Genomic DNA, 17,981 nt, shown 5'->3' on the forward strand with positions numbered 1-17,981 from the left:
GAAGGTCATTAGTGATCTCCAGCTGAGGTCCCTTTTTCAACTGCTTGAAATAGCCTTATGGAAGATTGATGTCATACTGGATTCCTTTTCGGCTTGGCTTGGCTCTTTGTTTGTTCAATAGTCATCGAGGTTATTGGATGAGGGTGCCTGATATAACTAGGAAGAGGAGAAGGACAAGCCAGGATCAGTTTGTTCAGGGATTCATTTGAGAAGGAGAAAAGAAAAAGAAAAAAGAGACTACTTATTGGGTGATATGATCATATATGGCAGTGGGTCCCCAACCTTTTTATCACCGAGGACCGGTCAACACTTGACAATTTTACTGAGGCCGGGGGGGTGGGGGGGTTAGTCTTTTGCTGAGGAACGTTGCTGCTGCCGCCTTAGCCCCTGCTCCACTTGTTTTCCCGCCGGTGCCCCGACTTCCCGCCACCCACTGGGGTGCACTGCCCCAGCTATGGCAGCTGCCGGAGAACACCAAAGGTGAGCTGGCGGCAGAGCGGCAGGGCAGCCCCCGAGGCAGCAGCCGGGGAGGAGGATGAGGAGGAACCGCGGCCCAGTACTGACTGATCCACAGACCGGTACCGGTCCCCGAACCGGGGGCTGGGGACCACTGATATATGGCGACCTATCCACCCCCTCCCAAAATGGCCAATGATGGGCCTAAAAGGGATGGGAAGGGGAGGGGAAGTGCCCTGGTTAGGCATGTCCACAGTTATGCTTCCCAGCCATATCCTGCACGATGGCACCACATCTAGAGTTTCTTAAAGCCTGAAGGATGTTTCAGGGGGTTCTGAATGGTTAGAAAGTTGGAAAAAAGCTGGTATAAGCTTTTATGTAACCCTGACTTGGTTGGCCCAAGCAAGCCCAATCCTGTCAGATTTTGGAAGGTAAGCAGGGTTGACCCTGGCTAGTATTTGGATGGGAGACTTCCAAGGAACACTAGGGGTCCTGATGCAGAACCACAAAATGGCCAACCACCTTGGAATGTCCCTTGCCTGGCTGCCAGACAATCCTCCTGGCTGTATTACATGAACCATTTGATAAGGAAATTAACAAGCTTTTGTGTGCATGCATGAAAGTTTATACCTGCAATCAAACGTTGTTGGTCTTACAGTGGCCCTGGCCTCAAACTTGCTTCATATAGCATGGTCAGACCTCTGTCTTGTAGTTGCCTTCCCACCTTTCTATTGCACCTAATTGTTAAAGGACACATTGTTAAAAGAGAGGGGGAGAAATCAATTTGAGATTTTTTGAGCTGTGACTTACCACTTAGAGATCTCTGTGCGCCTTCAGCCTCTGATCACAAACCTGACTAACCCTGCAATCTGTTGTTCTGATTACTTCTTGAACAGAAGCTGCTGAGTACACAAATGCCAAACGTAGGCAATGTCTGTCATTTAAAGGATGCATCTGATTACACAGATACAAAGCAGAGATGAACCATAAGTGATCCCATGGTAGGTAAGTCGGTCACTTTAAACGACCCGGCCCTTATCCGTGGGGAGAATGTGCCTCTTTAGTTGGCAGACTGTGAAGCTCCAAAAGTTGCAGCTAGTTACATCTGACAAAAGCAAGGTTTCTCAACCAGGGTTTCGTGAAAATCTGGGGTTTCTTGACAGCCCTGGAAGGGTTTCCTAAATGGGTGAGAGCTAATATTTAATATACTTTATAAATTTGGTAAACATTTATTGGGTGATGTGACCCTATATCAGCGATTCTCGATTGCTGTAATGCCACAACCCAAACTGCAGGGGCGGCAGGGGCAGCGCTCACATGCATGGGGGAAGGGGGCGCGCAAACCTGCTGATTGCATTCGTTTAAATTGTGTAGCCTGCCTTAAGTCTCAGTGAGAAAGATGAGCAACATTTATTTATGTTATGGGATGTATGTAGTGTAGCCAGGAGATCTGACGTCTGGCAGCCAGGCAAGGGACGTTCAGAGAGGTTTGCCATCTCCTGGGTCCTCATCATGACCCTTATCATTCCCTAGAGCAGCGGTCCGCAAGCTTTCGGCCGCTGCGGACCGCTGCTCCGGAGTGGGGGGAGAGGGCGGCCCGGGGGCCCGCACACGCACGGCAGCCCCAGCACAAACGCGCATGCGCGTTTGCGCCGCCGCTATGTCGGCGGCCGCGGCTTCCCTTCCCGGCCCCTCCAGGCCGCCAGCAAATCGGCCGCTAAAGCGGCCGATTAGCTAGCAGCTCAGCAAGCTTCTCTTCCCTCCCCTCCCGAAACAAGAAGCTTGCCGGGCCGCAAGCTAATCGGCCACTTTGGCGGCCGATTTGCTCGCAGCCGGGCGAGCTTCTCACTTGGGGGGGAGGGAAGAAGGAGCCGTGGCCCGGCGCCAAGGCCTTCGCGGCCCGGCACCGGGCCGCGGCCCGCGGGTTGGGGACCACTGCCCTAGAAGAAGAAGAAGAAGAAGAAGAAGAAGAAGAAGAGTTGGTTCTTATATGCCGCTTTTCCCTACCCGAAGGAGGCTCAAAGCGGCTTACAGTCGCCTTCCCATTCCTCTAGAGGAACTACCACCCAATTCTGTGGATGTCTCCCATCCAAATAGTAGCAGGGTCAGCCTAGTTAGCTTGAGGTATTGGGCTTGCCTGGGCTATGCAGTGGACAGGCCAGGGCACTGGATGACAAATAATGAACAATAAAGTAAAAATTATTTACTACCACCCAAATCTGTGGATGTCTCCCATCCAAATACTAGCTAGGGTCAGCCCTCTTAGCTCCGAAGAATATGATGGGTTTGGACTTTCCTGGCTATCCAGGCCAGGGCAGTAAAATACCAGCACCATACAATGAAGCAAGAATAAATTAATTAATCTTTGCCCCTGATGCAGAATGGGGAGAAGATACAGAACAGAGCAAAAGGCCTGCATGCACTTGTCAAAATAACTTCCAACAAATGGCTTACACTTCGGAATCGTTGCCCTATAGATCACGTCTTGCTGATAAGGGAACTCGGGGTGAACATCTGAGTCAGGTTTCTTTTTGACTGGGTGCCTGCCTGGGTCCCGCTGGCTCCTTGCCCTCCCGGCTCTTGTCGCTTAACAGGTGTGAAGTCTATAAAATGTTTGGGCAGCAGCTGTTGAAACACATGGACCAAGCTGCAGCCGCGGCTGGAGGAAATGACTAGTGGGCATCACATGGGCTTGCTTGTTGTTGGCTGGAATGTTGTCAGCAAGCTCCGTTCGGTCTGGGGGCAATCGGGGCACGGCGATGCATCATCCTGTGCTGAAGGGCTTCCGGCCAAATCGGAGGGCGCACAGGCCGCCTTTTGTTTTCAGGCCCGACCGGGGAAGGCGCTTTCTGATTCACTATAGCAACTGCCACGGCCCGGGTGTTGACAGTGGGAACTAAACGACGCTAAGTGAAACTGAATCGGCTTGGCTGGAAGGAGAGCAGCATTCCTAAAATATTTGACAGGGCATTAGGCCAGAAGGGGAAAGAGATCTTTTATCTGGATTGTCTTTCTTTCTTTCTTTCTTGGCAAGAATGTCCATAGTTCTAGCTGTTTAAAAAAAAAAAAAAAAAGGGAGGGGGGGGCTTCTTTTCCTTCTGGCTCTGAGGAAAGATGAACTCTCCTGTGAAATTCACCTGAAAATGAACACGGCCTTAATCCCAGATTTGGCGGGGGAAGAGGTTGAATCTGAACCTGCCAAGGAGGGGGGGGGGTTGTGGGGAAAGGCTGGTGCACAACCACATTTTGCTACCATGAGACGGGCTTTCCGCCACACAGCCTGTGATAAAATGTAGTCATAACTCTTCAAGCAGGCCCGGTTTAAGGATTCACAGGGCCCGTAGTACCTGAGCCAGTTTAAGAAGAAGAAGAAGAGTTGGTTCTTATATGCCGCTTTTCCCTACCCGAAGGAGGCTCAAAGCGGCTAATGATCCCCTTCCCTTTCCTCTCCCCACAACAGACACCCTGTGAGGTGGGTGAGGCTGAGAGAGCCCTGATATTACTGCTTGGTCAGAACAGCTTTATCAGTGCCCTGGCGAGCCCAAGGTCACCCAGCTGGTTGCACGTGGGGGAGTGCAGAATCGAACCTGGCATGCCAGATTAGAAGTCCGCACTCCTAACCACTACACCAGACTGGCTCCCACTTAAGAATTTGTGGGGCCATAGCAGAGCACAACTAATGCCGTTACTTGTGGTGTGACAGCAGGGCACCCTTCCCAGGGAGAGTTGGAACTTTGGAAACAACTGACAGCTTCACTTGGCTGAAAATGTGTCTCGAAGCTTCGCACATATGTGACTTTTGGTCCATGCTCTATGAGCGATGTGCATGCTCAGTTACTAACAGAGCATGCGTATCCCTTTTTTTTTTGCTTCTTGTGGTCCACAAGCTGTATATGAAGACCCTTCCCTTCACAATCATAGTGTGATGCCCCCCATAACTGTATAGCACTGCGGGGGCCCTTGGACTGTAGGGCTTGTAGCAGGTGCTACTAGGATAACCTGCTCCTGTCTCCATGGGGTAACCAACATTTTCTGCCTTGTTGATAGGACAGCAACTCATACCTCTCACCAAAGGCATGCAGGTCCCCAGAGATTCATCAGATTCAAGAGATTCATAAGACTAGTTGACTATCCTCCAGTTGTCCTGGCTCATAGAAATAAAACAACATTGTATTTGTTTGCCCCACTATGCCTTGCCAGCAGTGGAGGACAACGAACCATACAGAAGCTGCTTGCGCTCAAGATCTGGTTTTGAGACCTAATCTAAATGGCATATTTCTCCGTATTTACGGGGGAAAATGGTTGCCAAAGATGCCTTGCTTTCCAAGTACGGGTGCTGAAGCAGCAGCCCTGATTGGCTCATGTCATTCTTGCCTGCTGCAGCTGATTGGCCAGTGGGCCATTTTGAGCTGCCTGAACCTAGTCCAAGGCTTACTCCCTGGTCGCTCCAACTTAGATGAAAAAGGAGCCATAAGAAAACACTGTGGTTTCCCCCCTTTTTAAAATTACTGTCTGCTGTGAAGCTCAAAAGGACAGAGGGAAACAGATTTGTGTCACCTTGAGCTCCTTGGAAGAAGGACAGGATAAAAATGTAGTCAATAAATGAATATACTCATTGAGACTCTCCCCTTTATTGTGGTACTTGCATGCCCGGGCACAATTCCTCCCTCCCCGTCCCAATGACAGGATTTGTAACCACAGATCAACAAGGCACAGCGTTAAAGCACGAGGTTGACACCTTCTCTTTAGAAAAATTCAGCCCTGCAGACATACTAACAAGAAATGAAAAAGCAGCCCGGGCAAAGACACGATATATTTTTTTTTTCTCAAAGAGCATCCCAGAAGGCATGAGTTTCCCAGAAGTGACGCAGGAACGAGAAAAAGTTCTCATCGGCTCGAACTATGGCTAAGCCTCTGCCAATTATATTTAAGCATAATGAAAAATAAATACAGCTGAGCTATTAGAATAGCTGTGAGAGTTAAAGGTCTGTCATCACCTCCATTGTAAATCTAGTTTTTCAGTGGCTTAAACGTGCAGTAAAAATGGGTTCCAGGCCTAAACTTGGCAGACAGTTCCTGCGGTTTCAGACATTTTTTAGAGGAGGAAAATTGGGATTGGCCTTTAAAAAAAAGAAAGAAAAGAAAAGGCCATGCTGCTCTAATGGTAGACACTGACGTTTTCCAACCCTGGCAGGGTTTTTTTTTGTTGTTTTTGTTTTAAGTTCCTCTAATTCGAAGAAGACTTTGATTTAAAAACAAAACGATGCAAGTTATTACGGCCCCATAATAGGAACTCGACATGTGCAGCTTTTGGTATCGGTCCAAGACTTTAAAAGGCCCAAAGAGTTCAGCGATGGGTCAGCAGACTAAAATAATGGTAATCCTTTCGGGTGGGCTTTTAAAAGAGCAGCTCCACGTCCACCTAATAATTCAACCTGTGCTGGCTGTAGCCAAACCAATGCCTTTTTCCTACCACAACCCGGTCTGCCGTCTTGTTCATCTCACCTCTTAATCTTTATGTGGCCTGTCTTTAGATAAGAACATGCTTTGCTCATCTGGCATGCTAGAGGGTAAGCACGATATTTTATTGACGTTATATATGTCCACCTTGCTCTCATGGACTCAAGGCGGATTACATATAGTGAGTCAGTGCAGTTAACACAAGGGGACATTGCAGGAGCATAGAATGAGTGTTGATATGACATATTAAGCGGTACAGAAATTACCACTCACAATATGCAATAAACTAGCCTCTCTCAACTTTTTTACCGTCGAGAAACCTCTGAAACATTCTTCAGGCTTCAAGAAACCCCAGAAGTGGCGCAATCATGCAGAATATGTTTGGGAAGCAGAGCTGTGGACACGCCCAACTGGGGCCCCTCCCCTTCCCACCCCCTCTAGGCCCTTCGCTGGCCATTTCGGGAAGGGGTGGATGGGTCAGCATGACCATATATGGTCATATCATCCAATAACACATTTTAAAAATATAGAAAAAAAATTGGTGCCCACCCATTTAGGAAACCCTTCCAGGGCCATCAAGGAATCCCAGGGTTTCATGAAACTCTTGTTGAGAAAGCCAGATATATACAGAAGAAAACATTGATTGTTTCCGCAGCTGTGAAAAATGCTACAATGGCCTCCCTAATGTGCTGCGGAATAACAAACAAAAAACTGGGCTCTTAATGAGCAGATCTGAATGTTTTCCTTGTTTGCCATGTGGTTTGAGAATACTCACAAAAATTAAGTTCTTCCCACAACCCTGGGAGGTAATTTGTGCTTATCCAGTGAGGAAGATCAGGATCTGAGTCTGCTTCCTTCTCCATTCCCTTCTCAAGTGATGACATATCAACTCTGACCAATCATCTGCCTCTCCTCCCCCCCCTCCCCCTCCATAAAATAGAACCATAGAATTATAGAATAATAGAGTTGGAAGAGACCTCATGGGTCATCTAGTCCGACCCCCTGCACTATGCAGGATCCTCACATCCCAATTGCTCATCCACTGTAACCTGCTCCCCCTTGAACCTTCACAGAATCAGCCTTTCCGTCAGATGGCTATCCAGCCTCTGTTTAAAAATTTCCAAAGATGGAGAACACACCATCTTCCAGGGAAGCCTGTTCCACTGAGAAACTACTCTAACTGTCACTAACTTCTTCCGGATGTTTAGATGGAATTTCTTTTGAATTAATTTCATCCCATTCTTTCCAGTCTGATTAAAATTCGAAAACAAGGACTCCACAACCCACCCGCCTCCCCCTCCAGCATCTAAAAGCACTTTATGATTTAAGGTTCAATGGACCACTTCGTAAACAGTTGTGTAATCACAGCTGATGTGCTTTGTTTTCATGCATGCATGGTGACTGAGCGCACATCAACACAAGGCATCCCCCCCCTTGCTTGGGTGATTTGATGGAGATGGGGGATGTGATTCTTTAGAAATTACAGTACTTTTGGTCACATTATGGCACGTGTGTTATTGCACATGCTCAGACTCTCCCCCAAAAGGGGGTGAGGACAAGTAAATGCAAAAGAAATGCCACAATTAGAGTCCTGACCAGTAATGGGAGAAAATCACAGGTGCAGAATGCCAGGCACAAATCTGGAGTCTTAGAATCCGATGCAGTGAGAATGCACCACCAAATCATACCTGCAAAAACTTTTTACGTTGCTCCTGTAATTTCAAAGTTGACATACATAAGAATTCCTAATTCAAACTATTCTTTTAAAAGGCATTCTATTTATAAAGAATTATATAAACCTCCAACAATTATTCAAGACAAATCAGCCTGGTCCATTAGATACCAATATTAAATAGCACTACTCCCTGGAGTATATAATACCAGACAGGGCTCAAAAAAACCAAACCAGGAACAAATTGTTCGGGTTCTTATCATTCATAAAGGTACAAAACAATCCACAGTCAATCGCGTATCAGATAATATTTGTAGTTATCAATTGTTATCCTTCCATTTCTAAATTCGTTTAAGGCTGTCTTGTAGATGAATCTCCAATAACAGGGTAGCGGAAGTGTTAATATGACAGGTTACGCGGCGCAAATTCCACAACAGGATCCCATTTTCACGTACAGCAGAAAAAACTACAAGTGGTTATCGATCCATTTTGCACTGTGCAGGCATATTACCTGCTCAGAAAACCTTCTCGGATAGTCCCATGTTATATAGTTGGCAGAAGGCCAGGGTGGGAGACTTCCTGACCTCCTCAGGCAGACCATTCCACAAAGTGGGAGCCACAATGGAGAAAGCATAATATTTATAGGCCCTTGTTCATTTTACCCATTTGCAGAAACTCTTGTTAACACGAGTGGAGTTGGGTGCCCACTGAATGGATTAAATCTACGGCATGGCTCGGCTTTTCAGTGTCGAGCTCAGGATTGTTGGGTATACATACTCTAGACCAGTGGTCCCCAACCTTTTTATCGCCGGGGACCACTCAACACCTTTTACTGAGGCCCGGTGGGGGGGGGGGTAGTTTACTCCTCTACTCTCAACCACTGCCCTAACGCTCTCTGATCGCTATGGTAATGTTTAAACATCCCTTCAAAATAAGATACAGACACGCCACAACAATGAACATAAGGAACATTTTATTTTCGTGGAAATTTTAACTCATGACAATGACAAATCAATGGGAACCCTGAGCTTGTTTCTCTGCAACGAGATAGTCCCATCTGGGAGTGATGGGAGACAATGACACCCAAAGTGTGTTGTAAAGGGCCGGGGGGTGAAGTAAAGGGCCAGGGGGGGAGAAGGCCCACCTCCAATTAGTCGAAGGACCACATGTGGTCTGCAGCCCACAGGTCGGGGATCGCTACTCTAGACCAGTGGTCTCCAACCTTTTTATCACCGGGGACCGGTCAATGCTTGACAGTTTTACTGAGGAGAGGGAAGTAGTCTTTTGTGGAGGGATGTTGCTGCCGCCTGAGCTCCTGCTCCACTTGCTTTCCCAACGGCGCCCCTGACTTCCTGCCGCCCACTGGGGGTGCTGTCAGCAGCTGCTGCACAGTGCCATGCCGAGGGGGATCCCCAGCCACGGCGGCCGCCAGAAAACACCAAAGGTGGGGCAGAGTAGCCCCCGAGGCAGCAACCGGGGAGGAGGACGAGGAGGAGCCGCGGCCCGGTTCTGACTGATCCACGGACTGGTGCCAGTGTCCGGACCGGTTCCGGTCCGCAGACCGGGGGTTGGGGACCACTGCTCGAGACTGGTCACTGAAGACTGGTCTACTGACGTTTTAATTAGCTCCACTCCCACATGGATTTTGTCCATGCACATCCCCTGATCATAGCCTTGCTGGTGGTCAAAGAGACCCCCCCCCCTTTCCCTTTTTCACTAGCAGAAAAGCTGGCTGAATCCAACTCGATAACCTTTAATTGTGCATTGCGAAATCCTTTTCCTGAGTATTGTTCTTAGTGGTTGTTGCATTCTGGAGCTGCGCTTCACCGGAAAGGTCACAAATATCTCCAAATTAGCCGCCTCGCCCACTTCCAGATCTTTTGCCCATGGTAACAACATTGTTCTGGAGAATCCCATACAATCCTTCCTAATTGCATTCTTTCCACTGATGGAGGACATACACCTGTAATCTTCTGCATGTAAAGATGTTTCCAAGATGTTTAAGACATAATGGAGTAACCAATGGTAACTGAAATTCTGCTGGATCTCTATAGTCATCTGGAAGGTGCAAAAATGGTAGCCCTATGTCAAGCTCTCTTAATCAGACATTAGCCGGTAACTGGCAGGGAAACCAGAAGTATATTTAAACTTTCAGTGCAGGGATCCCATTTTCTCCAGTAGCACTGTATTCAGCATAATATTTAGATTTGTCTGGTATTTTCGCTCCCTAGGACCAAGGTGGTACAGTCTCAGTAATTCTTACATATCTGGCAATTTCAGAACCACATTATTGTGGGAATCTCATCCTTTAAAGCAGACTTTACGGAAACCCTGGGGTTTCTTGCCAGCCCTGGAAGGGTTGTCTGGATGGTGGGAGTTAATTAATTTTTAGATATTTTAAAAATTTCTCAATTAGGTGATATGACCATATATGGTCATGTTGACCCACCCACCCCTCCCAGAATGGCCAATGATGGACCTGGAAGGGGTAGGAAGGGGAGGGCCTTGGTTGGGAATGTCCACAGCTATGCTTCCTAACCATATCCTGTATGACCGCACCACTCTGGGAGTTTCTTGAAACCTGAAGAATGTTTCAGGGATTTCTCAATGGTTAAAAATTTGAGAAAGGCTGCTTTAAAGAGGCAGCTTGGTGTACTGGTTAGAAGTGCGGACTTCTAATCTGGTGAGTTGGATTTGATTCCCCGCTCCTCCTCCATTTGCTGCCAGTTGGGTGACATTGGGCTCGCCACGGCACTGATAAAGCTGTTTTGACTGAGGCTCTCTCAGCCTCACCTCCCTCGCAGGGTGTCTGTTGTGGGGAGAGGAAAGGGAAGGCGACTGTAAGCCACTCTGAGACTCCTTCTGGTAAAGAAAAGCGGCATATAAGAACCAACTCTTCTTCTTCTAAAGAAATTGTTTAAAAAAAACGCAGTCAATTTGTTGGAAACTACTCCCCCCCCCCCGCAATATTAGCACATTTGACCATTTATTCAGGTATTGGGACACTTTTTCCAACTCCTGGCAATTGAGATATCTTTGAAATGTGTTAATAATTTACAAACCTCCCCCCCCCCCCATATTGTGCCACCTGCCCGTGGAGTGTTTTAATGTGCAAGTGAGTGTTATTTGCACTGCCTAAGTCAGCCTGCTCGAAGCTTTGCTGGCAAAAATCTGTCGGGTTTGTTCTCACACAGTATGGGGATTTTCCTCACATCATTTTTATTTGCATAATAAGGTGAGTTGAGGATAAAGGATCAGACTGGTGTGTGTGTGTGTGTGTGTGTGTTTTAATTTGTTTTAAAAATTGTCTTGCCTCAATTGAACTTTGCCATTGTTTCTAGCCCAATCCCGTAGGATGCATTGCTAGGGCAAGCGCGCTGTAGGGTTGACTCAAAAGGCTGCGGATCACCGATCTCACCGTATCTTTGGATGCTACTTCTGGGGATGATTTAGTAGCTTTAATATATACGTTTGGTGTGTGGCGTGGGGGACTTCCAGGAAGTATAATCTGGGGGAACATTGCAGTGATTAAGGGCTCTTCTTCTCAGCCGCGATTAAAATGAAAAGGACCACTAAAATTAAAGGCAATTAAAAGATACTGTAAAGAGCTTTTTCAGCCTGCCGACCCACTAGGTTTATGATCCTCGGGGATACATTGGAAAGTAACATTAAAACATTGATTAGGCATTCCCCCCTCCCCTTTCTGTCACTGTGTATAATTTAACATCCGACTACCAAGAACACTTAAGTGTATTTTCCTAGCAGATGCTCAAATCACATTAAGCAGAGCAGTAGTCGTCTCTGGCAAGAAAATGTACACCAATCATTCCCACCCACCCCCCCCCAAAATTTTTTAAGCCCACCCAGCTGAATGAAAAAGAATTATGGTATGATCTTGTCAAAGTTAAGTGTTTTTACATGTTTTAATTTTCCTCTGAGCACCACAGGGGACTTTATGTGGATTTTAATTATGCAAATAATGTAAAAAAAAATATCATGGGAGGGGGAAGCTGAAGTCAACAACCTATTCTAAGAAAATAAAAACAGGTTATTTTGCTGTCAAGTGACAGTTGACTTAGGGTGACCCTGTGGGGTTTTCAAACCAACAGACATTCAGAGGTGGGTTGACGTTGCCTGATGCCACATCATAACTCCAGTATTTCTTGGTGGTCCAAAATACTAGCCAGGCATGCTAGCCAGGCAAAGCTTCTGAGATATGACACGATTGTACTAATCTGGCCTATCCAGGGCTGATTCTGCATTTACTTTGTTTTTTCCGTTGCCGATCCTGCTGAATTCATATTGATTTGAACTTGGGTCTTCCTCTATTCCTCCCCCCCCCCAATTGAAACAGAAAGTGTTCTGCACTTGGTTGGGGGAGCTCAGAGCAAGGAAGGGAGCCAAGCACAGCAGAAGTCTCTTTTCTTGAACAAAGGGGGTAGGGGAGGATTGGAGACAATAGAGGAAGAGGGAATAAATCCAAGAGGCAAATCTCTACTGAGGGAAGTTAGGGCTTCTGGAGTGCAGTCACTTTAAGACAAGCCTTGCAACCGGGAACCAGGAAGACTTTGAACTGATGCCTTGCCCAATCAGGGAAGACTGCTTTGCTATGAGGCAGGAAGTTAATTTGCAAAAAACCAGACATTTGCACGCTTACTTATGGCGATTTTTCAAATATTGAGGCTTATATCCAACTTCTGGATATCACAGGGGAAAGGTAGGGTCACTCCCGATCAATCATGCATGCTGCAGAGGGGAAATTTAAAGCGCCCCAAATCAAAGTGGAAATCAAATTCAGTGTAGATGGGCGGAATTTATTTGAACTGGGAGTGAGCAAAAAGCCCCCTGCAGACTACACCCAGGTCAGAGCAAATGTCAAATTGGGGAAAGATATGCAGTTCATTTTTTGCAAATGCTAGTGACATGTTGACCCGGTGGCATCTGCTATCAATGTTTAAAGAATAATCTACCCCCCTTCCTCTATGTTTGACCAATATCAGCTGGTTTGGAAACAGTAACAGCAATCCACAGGCCACTTCCTTTGCAGAGCCCCAGTTTTCCTACTGAAAGGTTTTCTGCTTCCCCGTCAGACAGATGGATTTACAAGATACAGGGATGGTGAAGCCCTGCCTTGAATTTATGTTTCCTTTTCTTGGTGCCGGAGGTACTTCTAGCTACCGGGTATACTAATATTGGTCTCTACATTTAGGGAATTTTGGTTTCAGCACCAGTAAACAAAGCAAGATCAAGCTTCAGGAATTCACTTTCAAGTAAAAATGGGAAAGTTCAGTGTGGCCCTGTTGAGACTAATGGGCCCTTAAATAGATCCAGGTGGGGAGCTGTGTTGGTCGGAAGCAGAATAAAATTTGAGTCCAGTGGACCCTTGAAGACCAACCAAGTTTTATTCAAGGGACTAGAGGAAAAGCCCAGTGCACCCAGGAATGCACTGGACGCTAGGTTTCACGCCTGGATAGTGGCCTTCATGGGTGCTGGCCACATGGCAAAAGGATAAATCATGGTTTTGACATTCTCCTCCCCCTGCTTCCCACTCGATCTTAAGAACCCCATAAGAGTCAAAGAGCAAGTCAAAAAAGGCTTACACCATCCTCCTGCAACAGCTTCTTCTGCCTGTGCTCTAGCTACGTCTCTTTCAGGCAATGGTCACTTGTAAAGCTTAGTGTAGTGGTTAAGAGAGAAGCGGCTTCTAATGTGGGAAGCTGGATTTGATTCTCTGATGGGTGACCTTGGGCTAGTCACAATCCTGTTAGAAACTGTTCTCACAGAGCAGTTTCTCTCAGAGGTCTCTCAGCTTCACCTGCTTCACAGAGTTTCTGTTGAAGGGAGAGGAAGGGAAGGCTAAGATAATCCACTCTGAAACTCCTTTGGGCAGGGAAAAGCAGGGGAGGTGCTACTGGGAAAGAGTGTTGCCCCCCTCCACAGGTCCCCATGGCCTCATGGTGCTTCTGTGCTCCCTCTACAGCTTCCCCATCCTCCATGCCCTTGGTCTCACCTTTTCTTTATTCTGATGGTCTTGGAAAGAGGGCATCAATACCAAGGTGGGTATCCATGTGAAAAGAGAAAGTCTACGTCTTCTCAGTCCAGAAAGCAGCTTGCTCCATTTCATTTCATTCCACTTCACACACACACACACACACACACACGAATTGAAAGAAGTCAGGAGCACTACTGGCATGAGGGCACACTCTGAGGCTGGGTCCTTTTCCACCCAGCATGCTCCTGAAATTGGGGGAAAGTTGGAGGTGAAGAGCTAATCCCTTATTAGCCCTTCCTAACTAAGGGCTCTCTCCTGATTGGGGCTAAACTACCAAGGCCAGCCATTCCTGGCTGAAGGCCATCTCTAAAGGGGGGGGGATATTTCCAGGGGAGGGGCAATCAGGTAGAGAGTGAGTCATCTGCATGCAATTTGAGCTGATTGGCCCTGGCTGACAGAGTACTCTGTTTCTATTGGTGGCAAGCCCCCATGGACGACTGATCAGGTAGGGAGTGAGCCTGGGGTAGTCAAACTGCGGCCCTCCAGATGTCCATGGACTACAATTCCCAGGAGCCACTGCGAATGCTGGCAGGGGCTCATGGGAATTGTAGTCCATGGACATCTGGTGGGCCGCAGTTTGACTACCCCTGGAGTGAGCAATCAGTTTGGCTTTTATAAGGTTTATACTTCTGTGTGCACACACATTTCCCCAGAGACGGACAAAAGCTGATACCTTGAATAAAACTTGGCCAGTCTTAAAGGGGCCATTGGGCTCAAGACTTTGTTCTGGAGCCCTTAAATGTGTATCATTTCCAGCCTGGTTATGTATATACTGGGTCAGCCTGAGAGAGGCACAATGTCAACCCCCTGGTCCCCATGGGACCATTTCTGAAATAGTATATCTACAGGGCAATCCTAAGCAGAGTGGCACCCCTCTAAGTCAACTTGGAAGAAGAATCATCAGTAAGTTCCTATCCTCTCTATGCTCAATATACACCTGCCCCCTGCAGGACTGCTCAGTTATGCACACTGCAGATCTTGCATAATCCAACAACCATAAATTGTTCTCAGCCCCACCTGCCTCACAAAGTTTTTATTGTGGGGAAAGGAAGGGAAGGCGATTGTAACTCAATTTGAGACTCCTTCAAAACCCCAGCTCTTCATCTTGCCTTTCTGCACCCTCTTAACTTTGGAGCCTGGACTCAAATCATGGCACCTATCATTCATTCATTCATTCATTCATTCATTCATTCATTCATTCATTCATTCATTCATTCATTCAATTTTGAATTTATAGGCTGCCTCTCTCTGGACGGTCTCAGGGCAGCTAACGATTTAAGGATTAAAACCCGTACAATATACATTACGAAGAATAAATTTTAGCAATCTAAAAAAAAGGTTTAAGCCCAGAAATTAGATGCTCTGTGCAATCTTCCCCTAACACACCCGGAGCCTAAGCAGAAGGTAATAGTAGTATCAACCAGCTACAAGATGGAGGGAGTGGGTGTCCAGATGGGAGGCCCATTTGGCTGGTAATGGTGGTCCTTGGCCTTGATCCAATGCCTGGTGGAAGAGCGCCCTTTGGAACAAGAATTAAACATTTTTCCTCCTTTAACCCCCAGACTTTAATTCAGGGCATTAAATATATAGAAGTTACAGTCGAGAGGCACGGGGAGTTCCACTTGATGTATTAGTAGATTCATGTATGATAACTTTCAAGGATAATGTCTGCTTGCTACTGGATAACTCCATTCTTGTAATGCAGGCAGCACAGTGGATCAGAGGACAATCCCATTTAGAAATTCCCTCTCTGGAATTTAGGCAGCCTGCAGTTCACAGACCAGAGGTTGGTGGCGCTGTGTGCCATTCAGTGTAATGAGGTGTTACTGAGAGTTTCCCTCTCTTCGGTCCTTTTATAGGTTGTGCAGCAAATTCCATTCTCGCAGATGTTTTAAAAGGCAAGATTTCCATGGAAGGTAGCATGTCTTGCCAAACGCTTGCAGCTGAACATTTTTGTTGGCATTGGTGCGCAGTGATTTCATTGAGACACCGAGCAACGCAGTCAAGAGCTGCTGCTGCTGAAAGACACCACATTAGAATCCAGGATAGCAAAACCAGAATTTGGGGTTGGCGGCCAGGGGAAGGCGGCGGCGAGGGTGGGGGGGGGGGGAGGGAATAAATTCCATCTTCAAGAATTCAAGGGCATGTCTTGGGAACTGAATTATAGAATTTCTACAATCCCTTCGTGCAATTTAAAACCTCCGTATAGAATGCCCGCAGAAGGATACCCGTCCCCATCATTAGGAGACTTTACAATGTTGTCGCGTTCAGGCTTAGGTGGACTTTCTGCTAGCAACTTTGCTTGTGCCGTATTTGGATGTCAATAAATAGACCTGCTGCAGATCCTATAAGTCAAGTAGCCAAACTTTGTTTGAAATTCAGATGATAGCTAAACGGTGTCTGTTTGTTCCTGACCAACACTCTCTGGGGGAAAAAAAAAAGGTTGCACTTTCTTAAAAGGCAGAAAATGTGGGCAAATATTAGCTCTTGAGACTGGGGGAGGGGGGGTATTCATTCACTCACCAGCACTTTCAAGCTATCAATCTTCCAGGTATTTCTATTAGCCTTAATCATCAAGGTTGTTTATTTGGAGCAATTTCTAAGAGAATAAAGGTACCTTTGGCTCTTATCTCCTGTCATCAAAGCATCCATTAGGAAATCTAAGCCCTGTAGGCGAGCTCAAGGGATTACTCAAAGAAGTTTTCTTGAAACAGGCAAGAATTCTGGGTTCTCTCTTCAGTGCACAGCAGTTCAGTGAAAAAAACAGAATCTGAAAGGAAAGATTTATCTTTGCTTTTTTGTACAATTTGAACAGGATTTTGTTCAAGGGAAATCTAGAGATAAAAGCATTTAAAGTGGCTTGAAACAAAGACAAGCCTTGCATTCTGACAGGCACTATTTCAAGGTTTCAAGTCAAAAGAGGGGGTTTTTTTCCCCCTTTGCAAACAATAACAAGAAGCAGGTAGTTGCAGAATCTAAAAATCATCCCAGTCTTTAGAGCCACCAGCCCTTAAATTCATTTCTTGCAGGGGGAAGCACTAATGGAGCCATCCTAAATGCAACAGAAATCAGCAGATGTAGAATGGGGTGATGCTGTTTAAGCCCGGATTCTAAGTATGGCATGATTTTCACACCCGTCCAAAAATGCTGAATTAGTGTCCACATGAAATTCTTGACAAATATAATATTTGCACGTTGGAAGGGACATGTATGAATTGTTCAATAGATTTTAAATTTATATTTATATACTGCCCTCCCGAGGCTCAGGGTGGGTCACAAAAAACGTAGAAACGATACATAGAACGTAGTTTTCATAATGATTTTCATACAACATAAATAATATGGACATTAAAGTGTAACATAGGTGCAAACTATAACAATACGAACAGGTCCAGAGCAGAACATATGGGTGGATTTTGTAGGAGGGAGGGAGCAGGGGCCCTGAAGATGTTGTTGGTCGCTCGGTCTCAACCAAATGCCTGGTGGAAGAGCTCCCTTTTGCAGGCCTTTCAAAACTGTTTTAGCTCCGTCAGGGCCCTGATCTCCTCCGGGAGCTCATTCCACCAGGTAGGAGCCAGGACCGAGAAGGCTCTGGTCCTGGTTGAGCCCAGGCGGGCTTCTTTAGGGCCGGGGATGATTAGCCAGTTGGAGGTGGTGGAGCGTAGAGTTCTATAAGGGGCATAGGCAGGGAGGTGGTCCCTCAGGTACACTGGGCCCTGACCGGGTATGGCCATAAAGGTGATTAATAAAACCTTTAGCCTGATCCAGAATTCAACTGGCAACCACTGTATTTGGTAGAGAGTGGGCCGAGAGTTAGCCAGAACTCCCTTGACTTCTGGGAATTTGTTTCTTCAAAAGAACAAGCTATCCCTCTGAGGGTTAGCTGGGATGCTCCAAAGTGGCTCTATGCTTTACTGGCCTCATTCCTTCCTGGAAACTAGACACCGTAAAATGGTGGTTGAGACTAGAATTTGTCCCTGTGGGATAGAGGGATAGAATTTGTCCATCAATTTATGGGATACCAGAGGGATCGATCTTATCCCTAGTTCTCCTTTCCTTTTCATCTGGAGATTTGCAGTAAATTGTCCCAATGTTCTGATGACACAGCTCATTCTCCTTTCCATCGAAATCTAGAGAGGTGGTAGAAATTTTAACCTACAAGGTGGCGTCAAAGGAAGAGCTACTTAAATTGGCAGGGGCTCATGGGAATTGTAGTCCATGGATATCTGGAGGACCACAGGTTGACTACCCCTGGTCTAGATGATCGGAGATCACTGAAACTTAATATAGGTGAGACAGAATTGCTTTGGGTCGGGACAAAAGCTGATTCAGGAAGAGGAG

At 46.6% G+C, this 17,981-nt stretch overlaps 1 long non-coding RNA gene across 4 annotated transcripts in view; it reads right to left on the reverse strand.

Annotated features, from left to right (window-relative positions):
• LOC143824154 (uncharacterized) overlaps positions 1–17,981 on the reverse strand; it is a 117,812-nt gene continuing 99,831 nt past the window's right edge. For all 4 annotated transcript variants that reach the window (XR_013226716.1, XR_013226713.1, XR_013226715.1 and 1 more), the window contains exons 6-7: positions 1,087–1,193; positions 1–156 (exon numbers count right to left, since the gene is read on the reverse strand). This is a non-coding gene — a long non-coding RNA (uncharacterized LOC143824154). The remainder of the gene's footprint in view (positions 157–1,086; positions 1,194–17,981) is intronic.

The sequence above is a fragment of the Paroedura picta genome, chromosome 1 (assembly GCF_049243985.1).
Source record: "Paroedura picta isolate Pp20150507F chromosome 1, Ppicta_v3.0, whole genome shotgun sequence".
NCBI lineage: Eukaryota > Metazoa > Chordata > Lepidosauria > Squamata > Gekkonidae > Paroedura > Paroedura picta.